At 39.8% G+C, this 13,124-nt stretch overlaps 1 protein-coding gene across 2 annotated transcripts in view; it reads left to right on the top strand.

Annotated features, from left to right (window-relative positions):
• The first annotated feature begins 3,106 nt into the window (after window positions 1-3,106).
• Window positions 3,107-13,124, top strand: part of LOC308327020 (protein FAM168A-like) — a 47,362-nt gene continuing 37,344 nt past the window's right edge. The window contains exon 1 of one of the 2 annotated variants that reach the window (XM_080780141.1): window positions 3,107-3,254. The gene's annotated coding sequence lies outside the window, so the exon portion shown is untranslated. The remainder of the gene's footprint in view (window positions 3,255-13,124) is intronic. The other variant, XM_080780140.1, reaches the window with a different exon arrangement.

Genomic DNA, 13,124 nt, shown 5'->3' with positions numbered 1-13,124 from the left:
AATTACCATTTGAGATATCCATATTGTCATTCCTCCTAGGAGAAATTATGTCACTTTTTCCATTCATGTGTATTGGGCTTCTAGTTTTGGATATCCGTAACTGCATTCTGGATATCTAAAATCAACATTCTGGATATCTATAATTAAATTCTTACTAGGACAAACTACCATTTCAGATATCTACAATGCAATTCTTACTAGGATAAACTACAATTTCCAGATATCTACAATGCAATTATTACTAGGAGAAACTACCATTACAGATATCTAAAATTCCAATAACATTCCAGATTATATTGTTTATATCCAAAAATACATTGTGACTAGTACAAATTTAATTATGGATATCTGCAATTCATATTATGACTAGTACAAATGCAGTTTTGGATATCTGTAATTAGTATTATGACTAGGAACAATGCAATTACTCCTAGGAAGAACTTAATTTCTCCTAGGAATAACTTAATTTCTCCTAGGAAGAATGAAGTTATGACTATCTGCATGAAACTAAAAGCCCAATACACATGAATGGAAAAAGTGATGTAATTCCTCCTAGGAAGAACATAATTTCTCCTAGGAGTAATGTCAGTTGTTGATAGGAAGAACTTAATTTCTCCTAGGAAGAACTTAATTTCTCCTAGGAAGAACTTAGTTTCTCCTAGGAAGAATGACAGTTGTTGATAGGAGAAACTTTGACAGGAAAAGACTCGCTCACCGTATAAACAAAGAAGTAAAACTCCTTAGACTTGAGACTTGAGAAAAATAAATGTTATTTTATTTTAAGATGCTGTGCTCATGGTGCTCTGTGCTCATGGTGAGATTTAAAAAGCAAAACGTTTTCGGTCCTCAGACCTTCAGTGCTATGGTTTTTTGCAGACAAAGAACTTGCTCTTAAACAGCTTCCAAACAATACAGCTCAGGTGCTGTGCATTACTAATTGGTGACATCACCTGATTGTGGGCGTGGACATTACAGAAGAGATAAATATACAAAATCACAGTTATATATGAAACAAAAATATTGCATACATCACATGTTGACAGACTTATATAATCACTTTTTGAATATAACTTTTTACTTTATAGGTAGCACTGGAGGGAGAGATCTTCATTTAAGCCACCTGGATTGACAGACTTTAAATAAAAAATCCATCTAGATTCAGTTTGGAGGAGTTTAGTGTCTAAATCACCCCCTCTTCTAGATTTCTTAATTTGATCAATAACTGTGTAAAACAGATCTGCTATGGAGTGACCGGCTTCCATGAAGTGTCTGGCGACAGGAGATTTGATGTCCTTGCGTCTGATGGCACTCATGTGTTCTATGATGCGTGTGCGGACTGCCCTGGATGTTTTGCCTACGTACTGTAGATTACATTTACATGTAATCATGTAGACTACATTAGAGGAACTACAATTTACAAATTGTCTGATAGTGTATTGTTTGTTAGTAACTGCACTAGTAAATGTGTTCGTTTTCTTGGAGTTTTTACAGGCCACGCAATGTAGACAAGGTATAGAAGCCGGTGACTCCATCCAACCGCCCCGTGTGTTGCTGGGGGGATAGCAGTCTGCTTTCACCATGTAGTCTCTGATGCTTTGAGATCTATAATGAGAGAAAAGAGGAGGGTCAGTAAACACTTTAGCACCTTCAGGATCAGCTGACAAAACATGCCAGTGTTTCTCTATGATGCTACGTATATCATTGCTCAAAGGATTATAAGTAGGCTAGTGATGCAGGCACATATGTGTTTCTTTTTGGTCTTTGCAACCTGCAGTTGTTGATAGGAGTAATGTTAATTTTGACTAGGAAGAACTGAATTCAAGATATCCTGAATTACAATTTCTATAGCAAGAATGCAGTTCTGACTATAGGAGAAACATGGTTTTGGATATCTAAAACATATATTACAGATAGGAGGGTGGTTTGATTAAATGTTAAAACGGCTTGCCATAGCCACACAGCCATTGCTTTTCAAATGCTTGTGAAAGGAATTCCTTCACTAGATGGTGCTATTCAAAGCATTCCTGGACAGAAGACTATAGCCAGAGGAGGGCAGCAGTGATCCAGGAACATACCTCTATTCTATCTGACCAAAACAACATACACAGTGTCAACATAAATCACAGCGAGATTAACTACTAGCCTACAACAAAACACCACAACTAGTTAACAACGATCACAATGTAAAACCAACAACATAAAAAGCAGTCACATAATTCACAACAAGTTTACAACAAGCAACAACATATATAGTATATACAGCAACATTAATCAAAACTATTTTAACAGCAACATAAATCACAACAACATAGTAAACAACATTAAATACAGCAATGAAAACCACATCAAATAGATAGAGTAACATAATCCATATCAAGTTAACAACATAAATAAATATGTAGGCCTAAACATCATATATTAGGCTAACAACTGTAGTTTACAAACATAGAATACCGCAAAACAGTCATCTAAATCACTATAAATTAATATAAAGAATATTAGGTTTCAGGCCTGCCAGCGCTGTTTGACCAATGTGTTAGAGACATTCTAAAATATTTCCACATTTTGCATATATTTGCAGAATCGCGATATTTGATTATTACATATGGCTACAGACTTTACATAACTCTTGACATACACTGACACCCATTGGCTCCGATGTCATAAAGACCTCTTTCATAATTTCATAAAGACAAATGTTTAAAGGTCAAGATCAAAATCTTTCTTCCACAAGCAAGAAGAAAGGGTAATTATATATTATATTCCATATAGGCCTAGCTAGTCAAATCCATTATCCACATGTGTAACTCAATGGGCCAATTTGGTTGCATTTGTAGGCCTACACTGAGTCTGTCAGATGAGTGCATGTGTCTCAAATGCATGGAAGCTATAGTATGTTTTGGCAAGTGCCCCTCCTGCATCCCAAGAGGCTTTGGTACTCGGTAGGTCCTCCCCTTGTGCCCCCCCCTTCTCTCTCTCTCTCTCTCTCTCTCTCTCTCTCTCTCTCTCTCTCTCTCTCTCTCTCTCTCTCTCTCTCTCTCTCTCTCTCTCTCTCTCTCTCTCTCTCTCTCTCTCTCTCAGTACCATCCCCCCATTTTGTGTGAATTTCTGTCAGTAACTACGCCGCTTTTCAGAAAGCACCGGAGCAAACCTTGCACTGCAGACGGGCCGCCAGCACTAACTGTACGAGGGGAAACGGGGACTGTGTTGTTTGGAATACAAGACAGCAATAATAATAATACTGCACACATCGGGTGAGTGTTGATTTCCAGGTGTGTTTCTTCTTGTTTTTTTTGTTGCAAACAGATGTTCTTCTCTCGTGGCCGATGTCAGTAGCCTAGATAGCCTACGTAGTGCTGTGAAAATATGTTTTTTTATGTTGCATTTAACGTGGTGTTATTACAGCGTTATTACGATGTCGATGCTTTGCGTTCACACAAAAAGTGTCAGTGCTTGGAATTAAAACACGAACACTGCCAGTTGAGTGCAGCGGAATGTCTGTCTTTTTTCTTCTTTGACAAATTACACACATCATATGACACAATCGGGGTTTAAATCACGACCTCAGCAATTATCAGACAGACATCATGCAGTAGGCTAGAGATCTTGCATGTCCTTTTAAAGCTCTATAGTTCAGGTCTCCCTCCAGTATAAACCAGTTCTGAGCTGCATGAGGCATAATAGACACTGGATCCACGCAGGGATGGCTTTATTATAAGGTGACACGCGTTTAAATGGACTGCATAGGAATTGCTGCTAAATCTCGGTGCTTGTTATACATTTGTGCCCGTGCACGCAGCAGCAGTCTACAGGCATTTGGACAGAGAGAGAGCCGTGTGCGGCTCAAAATGGTGTCGGGGTATTTTACTGTGTGTGTGACCATTTTAAAAGGCAAGTGAAATCCTCTGCGCATGCAGCGATGATGGTGATGTGAAGGGATGCATCCAGATTCAGGAATAGCAGCGCAGCGGCGGCCGCAAACTTCACGTTCAAGTTCAAGCTGGAGCCTATTTCTGTCACATGTACCGCGTCCGTGCCACGCGCGCGCATGTTTGATGCATGCAGCAGCTGCTTTTGTTAGGACTTTTAATTAAGTGCATGCATGGAAGCTTTGGAAATGACCTAAGCAAATTGGGCCCCTGGTCTGTGGCCCTTTATTTGATACATGGTAAAATACTGAGTGTTCATTTGTATAGGCTACAAATGTACCTTGTAGGCCTATTGGTTTATAGCTACAGTTGCTGTGCACTCCCAGAATATATTGGTTACATTGTACAGTACTGAGGATTTCATTGTCTACTTTACTATATAACAACAGCATAATGATGCAGATAATAAACAGGGACCTTTCATTTGATTGCTGCGTATTAAACAACGTGCTTTCTTTGCGTTGTCTTCATGCCATATATCTCTAAGCCACTAATTCGTTGCTTTTCACATCCATTGTTTATGAGATTGGGTGGATGTGTATTATTTCTTTCTTCTATGTCATTTGAGCTTCTCCTATCAAGAGAGTGTATAGAGGGGTGGTTGAACTAACAGCCTTAGGCTATCCAACTGAGCAAATTCCCCGTCTCTCTATTATTGAATACGTACAGAAAGGTGGAGACTTTCTCAGTCTTGCTCCAGTTTTATTTGAACGCTCTTTCGTCCCAATGGTGGTGCTGTGTTTTCTTTTCTGATGGGTTACACTTTAGGCTCAGTGTGTGGCGTACATTTAAATCCAGATGTCCTCTTAGCATCTCTCTGAATATTTCCAGTGAGTCGCAGGCAGCCCTGATTCACCCCTTTTATCCGGGCTGTTCGGCCGGAGGAGATCTCAAGGACGTGTGATATAGGCCCTATGGCAAAACATTCCAAATGGGTATGCTCAAAAGAAAAGAGTATGAAATAAAAAATCATGCAACCTCTCCAAGTCTTGAATAAGAAATGTGTTTCGTTTCGTGCCCTAGCTTGCAGGCATACAACATTTTGACTGACGTGCATTAGGTAACCTGAGGTGTTGTGCCGCTGGCTCCTCTCCAAAGGAGTACACAGAGATCTCACTTCATATTGGCTATACAGATGCTTTGTGATTTGAATGAACACCAGTGGTGGACAAAGTACTAATTTCTTTACTTAAGCAAAAGCATCCATGCATGCAGTAAAAGTCCAGAATTCAACATCTAGCCTACTTGAGTAAAAGTATTGACATCAAAATGTACTTAAAGTACCAAAAGGAGAAGTATCCATTATGCAGAATGTCCCATTTCAAGTTTTCAAATGTATACAAATCTTTTGAAAATAGCCGAGCTTGTGAACTTGTAGATCATCTATTTTCAAAATATTTTTATACATCTACAAGCTTGTGAGCTTGTAGATCGGCTATTTTCAAATGGCCGAAATGTATATTGGGTTGAATAATAATGCTTTGTTTTGCTTTGCTTTGTAATAATAATAATGCTTTGTAATAATAATTAAGATCTACAAAGTAACTTGTAACTACAGTAAAGCTTGGAGTTAAAGTAAACATTTTGGATCCAAGATGTAGTGCAGTATAGAAGTAAAAGTATTGAAATTGGAAATACTAACTAAGTGCATGTAAATGCACTTAGTTACTTTCCACCACTGATGAACACCCAGTGTTCACAGAATACCTGCAGTCATTATTATACTAAAGTCCTCACAGGCATTTTCCAGCCAAGCACTAAAGTCAATAGTTTCTCATGGTGACTGAGAGCGCCACGCTGTGCGCACCACCTCACAAGAAGCTCTCAAACCCTCTGCGTGGACAGCAGCATCGCAGTGATACTTCTCGTTGGTTTAGTATTTAAGCAGTAACCTAATGTGTGCTTGTTATCTCTATGTCATTAGGCTGTGTTTAACAGAGGTAGCAGCATCAGACAGTGAGGTAAACACTGTAATGGGGTAGTGGCTGCTGCTGGAGAACATAATGATCAGTGGTTTGGGGTTGGTTTAGCACTTGGCATTTTAAATGTTGTAAAATAAATGTTACTTAAAGGCCTAATTGTTTACCACTTCCACATTTGTCATAGCATTAAACCACATACGGTAGTTGAATATTCTGGTTCGCCATGGCTTCTGACTGTATACTGCATGTTGCTACCAGTGGTGTAATGGTGATTTGTTTTTCTTCTTCGGTGGTACAGCATTTTAATGACCTCACATGCATACACGTACATGCACACGCGCACCTACATGTGCGCATGCGCATAGAACAGCTGATAGCCTAGTAGTGTATGAGAGTTTTAGGCACACAAACAAAAAAGTAGAGTTAACATAATCAGACAATGTTTAACCACTTCTACCACTTATTTTCCAAAAATATTCAGATGGGCAGCAGGGGGTTTGCAGACAAATACATATTAATTTGCGCGTCCTTGACATGAAGATGTTTAAGGAGAACCACTTCTTGTCTAGACAATGTAATGTTGGTAATGTTGGTGAAGCTGTATAGTCCGGCAGTCGAGGTGGACGGGTGGGAAATTTGGTATATAGTCTTTTTTATTGGCCTAAAATATTGTCTATATACATATATTCATGAATCCACTTGCTGACCGGCTGTCGGTATTGGGCAATTTTTTATAGGGGTTTCTTGTGACCCTACCATTACCATCCTATGTCAAAATTGTCAAACTTTCCTTTTGCTTTTAGTAGTATGTAACCCGTCAAACTAGGTTTTCATGATTCTGAATCCATTCCAAGCATTAGCTTTGCACAAAATACATTCCTTGGGCTAAAAACAGCCATAGCAACTTGCCCAAAATGTGCTGACCTCATCACATTTGTGCTGACTTCATCACATTTGTCATGACGTCTATGGCCGTTTTTAGCCCAAGGAGTGTTTTTAGTGCAAAACTAATGTTTGGAATGGATTCAGAATCATGAACACCCCCTAGTTTGACATGTCACATGCTGCTTAAAGCAAAAGGAAAGTTTGACATGTTTGACAATTTTGCCTGCCGTATAGGATGTTAATGAAAAAAATGAATTGCCCAATACTAACAGCCGGTCAGCAAGTGGATTCCTGAATGTATATAGACAATATTTTAGGCCAATAAAAAAGACTATATACCACATTTCCCACTTTAAACAAAAGAAGCCTGTCGGCTGCCGGACTAGCTGGGTGCTGTCATGCATTGCAGCACATCGCTCTATCTGACCATGTAATGCTGGCCAGTGGCCAGAGTTTGACATGTGCAAATAATCTCTGAACTCTGGTTCACCCTCGGCAGTCCCTAGCCAACCTCCTGCTTGACTTTGCCACAGGCAAGCTAGATAAAGAGAAATCCACGGATACATACTGTAGCCATACACCATTTACAGGTGATAACTCGTTGAGCCATCATGCAGGCCCTTAGCAAGGAGAGGAGTATGGCCGAGGGAGGAATACTGTAATTGTCTTGCCATTTGTAGACTGATTGGAGACATGGAGAGCGAAATGAGCAGGAGTTATATTTGCTTGCTGCCATGCTCCAGCTCTACAAAGACGACAGTGAGAACAGTTTCCTTTGTTCTATACTCCTCTCCCCTCCAGCCTCCTCGAGTCTCCCTGTTCTTGTTCCAGTTACAGAGTGAGAGAGAGGGGGGGCAGACTGCAAAGAGAATGGTTAAAACTGTCATTAAGGACACGCAGCACTAGCTTGGGATCCAGCCTGATTCACTATGTGTGGCGAATTTTCCCACATCACGAAACACATATCCTCTGACAACTCCACACATAATAAGATAAGTTCATCTAAGAAAGGACAAGATAATGTGAATTAATAATTTAATAATATTGAAGTAAAACCTAAGTTCTTCAGATGTAATTGCTGCAACAGCAGTAAGGAATGAAACACTGGACAGGTATTGTATTGTAAGAGTCAAGAACCAGAACAACATAAATATGAATAAAATGAAATAGTTACTGAGTTGATGGCCTTGAATATCTGCACTCAATCTCTGAATGAGTGAACATTACAGTCTAGCAATAAACATAAACATTGCCATATATCTGTACTGTTCATCTATTGCCAGTAAATACATTAATATATAGTGTAGCGACTAGCGACCCCACAAAAGACCCGGTCGTAACTCGTTCCTCCAAGCGAGCTAGCTCTCTGAGCGTTGCCTGTTCGAATCCAGCCCAGGGCTCTGCACGCTACGATATGTACAGTCTATCAATCTATCAACAATGAATGAATAAACTGTATATTGACTATCAACAATGAATATATATTATGTATACAGCCTATCAACCGTGAATATGAAGATATACAGTGCACTACAGTCTGTCAACAGACATTCTTTCAACAGTGTCTACCTGGGTGAATAAATATACAGTATGTAGAATATATCAACATTCATCCTTAAGAGGCACGCGTACCTGTCAAAGTCCATGCAGGAGTCAGCAGTCAAAAGGTATAACAGGTCAGTAACAGACAGCTTGGTTGTGGAGCCTGATGGCTCGGCTACTGACAAAAAAGGCTGTCGCTGTGGCTGGCTGAATGTGCTCATCATCATTCATCACTAGCTGATCATAGAGAGAGAGGTTCTCCATGATAGCGCTTAGCTTCCTCCTCATCCTCCCCTCTGCAACCACCTCCAGAGTGTCCTGTTCCACTCCAGCTATGGAGCCAGCCTTCTTCACCAGCAGCTGTGTTTCAGGAGTAGAGTAGCTATCTTGGAATCAAAAGGTTCCTGTTCGATCCCTGGCTCCTCCTGACTGCATGTTCAAAAATGTGACAAGCTCTGTTAGTTGCGGGGAACAGTATTTTGCTAGTGTGATTGATGAAAGTAACAATAAATTCAGATTCTGAAGTGTCCTTGAGCTGAAGCCTATGTCTGGCTCAGCCTGTATGATTTCTGGTCTAGAGGGGCAGGTGCCGGTCGAAAACAGGCCGTGGATCGGTTCACCAATCTACATAGCCTCATTCTGGCTCAAACTAGTGATACCTGGTCAACACTCGACACTCTTAATACTTAGTTGACCAGAGTCACCCAACCAATGGTCCATGCTATTTCACGCTACACTAAATATCTTAGTGAAAGATCACTGCTATGTTTGCTATGTCTGCTTATATGCGTTAAGGCTTTTCAGCTGAAAAGCTGAAAGGTGCTACATGGAGTTGAACAAGGATATGAATGCCTTTGTCTTGTTCTTTAACTGTTTTATGGTTAGAAGAAGCACGGCACAACCAACCCGAAGGCAGCCAGTTATCATGTTTCATAATTTCAGTGATACATAATGCAGTGCAATGACATAATGCTACCAATGATACAGCATAATGCTGAAGCACTAAAGCTACTATGCCTCTGGAGTATTGTGATAATGTGTCATTCCCTCGCTCTTTATCTAGTTTATCAACTTCTCTCCACAAAGTTAAAGGTTACATAAATAAACCAAATCAATGCCAATCCCGCGATTTCTCGGGATTCGTGCTTGCAACCTCCATTGCCATTTGCCAACATGAGAGATCTTTGGTTTGTTTAATGTCATTTAATCCAGAATGAATGGTATTTTATTTACCATTTTTAGCATCCATCATTAGCCTTTTCAGCACTTCTTCTTTGCTTATGTCGCACATTTCTCTGGCACTGCAGGCCTCACGTTACTGCCTATGGTAACGGGAGGGAATTTGTTAAACTGTACCTTGCATTTTAAAGATCCCAGTCGTCTACACGTATGACAAGTACCGGTAAGTGAGAACTTGTGGCGATATGAGATGAGCCTTTGTCAGCAGACTTCTTTTTGGAGAAAAAAAAAAGGAAAAGATGGCGCTGTAGCATTGCAGGGTCACCTCCATCACTTCTAGACCTAGATGTGTGACTGATTGCAGTTTGAGATTGTGTTACAGTACCAAGGGACTATGCTGTTCAATGAAGGTCATAAAGAGGATGATGGCAAATAAATGAGCTTGGTGGGCAAAATACAGTACAGTATACTCAAAATAAATGAGCTTGGAGGGCAAAGTATACACTACAGTATAGTGAGAGATTTAACTCTCCACATGCTGTGTGTGTGTGTGTGTGTGTGTGTGTGTGTGTGTGTGTGTGTGTGTGTGTGTGTGTGCGTGCGTGCGTGCGTGCGTGCGTGCGTGCGTGCGTGCGTGCGTGTGAGTGTGAGAGAGAGAGAGAGAGTGTTTGTGAATTAATTGTTTAGGTCTCCAACCATTCTTACATTGGTGCTGCTATAACTCTCAGCGTTTTGCAGTTAGTAATGACCTTCCTATATGCATCCATCTGCTCTGCCGTGTTTAGCTCATTGACCTCAACTCACATTCTACCTTATTACCAATTAATTCCAAAACATATCTCTGCTAGTTGGATTTGGGAAATAATAATACATAAAATGTATTCGCATTTTAAGGCGATAAATCAAAACTGAAAAATTTGCTTCTGTCTGACAATTCAGTTAGCATTAAAAAGGGGGTTTACATTTTGTTTGCATAATATCGAACTTGCCTACAACACTGAGAATCTTATTTTGTCAAATCATCCCATGCTTTTAAATACATTTAAAAACAACAATAAACATTACTCACATGAATTTCTCTGCAAGTTGATTGTCATACTTCATATAACTACTAGTTACTATACCGGTACTTATAATAATCAGAATCATAAATTACATTATGTTTTGGAAATTGGTCTGCGCTGCGGTACTCTTAAGTTTCTGTTTCCCCTTTCCCTCCTCACTCTTTTCTATTACCCGTGTCCCTCTACAGTGTAGAGGGACACTTCGCTTATTTTTGGCAACGATGTTTGGTGTAGAGTCTACACCAAACATCGTTGCCAAAAATAAGCGATCTACAAACAAGTTTCCTTTTCCTCTTGTAATTTCACAGATTATTCGTTGTCATCCCTCACTAACATTGCCATGAGAATGGCCAACGGGCTGCAATCCGACCAATTCAATTTCTTGTACCAGCCCGAAAATGCTCAGAACCTGAAGAGGTCAGTGTAGAAAAATCTTGTATTTAAATCCCACCCTCCCCTCAAATGTGTTTAACATCATCTGTGGGCCTCCAGCTGCCACACGTTATCACATTTCAATGGCTTTTGAAGTTTGAAACCAAATCATTTTTGATCTCTGATGTAGTATCTCTATATAAATGGTATTTGATTTTTATTCATATGAATAGTTTTTTAAGAAAACAGAATTATGCCACAAACAGTCATTTGTTTCTATGAAGCAGCATTGCAATGTGTAAGCCTGCTTTAGAATATTAGATAACAGTATTACATCTTCCTTAAAAAAGGAAGTTACTTCTTAGAAGATGCTTTTTCTCGTGCTCTATCATTCCGTGGAAAAAAGGTAAACATGAGCAAGTTTCTCTTTTAGCAACAAAACTGACTGTCTGACTGTCTTGACAAGACAACTTTAGAGTTTTCAATTCAAAATGAGGTTCAAGTCAGGATAGAATGTAGGACCCGGCCGTCACCCATGCAGGATGAGGCAGATCAGGGTCGGTTTAAAGTGTTTAATAAATCAAAAACGAATAAAGCCACAAGGAATAAAGGAACTGATGTCAAGACATATGAGACACGCATTCACACAACATATCACAATGTGTGTATACTAGCAAGGAAATGCCGGGACCAGGGGGGCATATAAATATAAAAATACACAAGGACACAGGTGAACTCAACTGAAAATCAACAGGGATTGGCTAGGAGACTAAAATGACACAGGTGAAGCAAACAAATAATCACAGGTGAGGCAACTTGACAAGATAGACCTGTAACATAACTACAGAGGAAACCAGGACACTAAATACTACAAAATAAAAGGAACACGAAAGAAAAGTAAAACACTATTAGGAACACTAGAACACTAGAAAACACAGCAGAAAAGCAGAAAAACAGAAAGGACACAGATCATGATAGCCAGTCTGCCACAAGGGGCCCTGATGGTGCAAGAGTTTCTGTGGCCTCCCCTGCATGAAATGCACATTATTATATATATATTTTTAATTATTACACTTCAATGAACTCTTTCATCCCCATTCTGGGCATGTCATAGTACTGATAGTAGGCGAATGTTCGGCAAAAATAGGTGAACATTCAGCCGAAATAGAAGAAATAGATCTTCTGCTTCTGCTTCAAGCTCACAATGGATGCACGTTGTGCCGCGTTGTGAGCTTGTATGTAGATCGTCAATTTTTGGTTAAGATATTTGGGGGATAACGCACAATGACAGATATGGTTTAAGTGAGTTAAATTTAAGAGGAGGTTGTTCATGTTGCGCTGTGGTTTCCCTCCTCCTCTCCTTCTTGCCCCAGCCAGCCAAAAATACCCATAACCTTCATTCCAGTCCCTAGTATACTCCCACAGTTCTCACGTCCTTTGTAATTCCATCCATCATCCCTTTGTCTTAACTACGGCTGTGTCTCAGCTGCCTCGCTGCCTGATTAGCTATATACCGTCCTTCCAAGGTGATGTTTTTTTTGTGTGTGTGTGTGTGTGTGTGTGTGTGTGTGTGTGTGTGTGGCATTACCTGAAAGTGTGTATGTGATTGAGACAGGCTTCCAAAGGCAGCAAGGTCGTCGTGAACTTGAATGTTTTTCTTTTTTGCAGCTCGGTTGTTTTATGTACTGTACATAATCAAGTGGCCGCTTACTTAGCGGATAACATTAGCCATGCAATGATGCACGTGAATTTTATCTGTGTTTAAACAGACTTTTGGTATTTATGAGGCGCCATCTCCTTCGAACATACTGAAATAACAATTGTTTCACTTATCTTTGATAAATGAATAAATAAATAAATACAAATAGCTGCCATAAACATTTAAATAAATGTTTTTCATGAAAGACAGGCTAGAAAATAAACTAAATACTAATAATGTTAAAAATACAAATAAATACTTTGAGATATTGAATAATGCTTCTGAGTAGCTCTGTCGGTGGAGGAGTCGCCAATTTGGACCACAAGGTTCTGGCTTAGATCCCGGGAACTCCCATCTCAGTGTATGAATAGCACGGCTTGATCGTGCAGTAAGTATGGGAGCTGATGTAGGATTTGCCCTCTACAGTAACAACCCAGGGGTCTAACGCACAGAAATGGGGATATAGTCACCCTCATTCTCGTCCGCTACCGACAATAAGCAGTCTGACCTACTTACTTAATAAAATTTACTT

This window comes from Protomyctophum bolini, assembly GCF_963924005.1.
Source record: "Protomyctophum bolini genome assembly, chromosome: 13".
Classification (NCBI taxonomy): domain Eukaryota; kingdom Metazoa; phylum Chordata; class Actinopteri; order Myctophiformes; family Myctophidae; genus Protomyctophum; species Protomyctophum bolini.
This window is presented reverse-complemented; position numbering and strand designations above follow the sequence as displayed.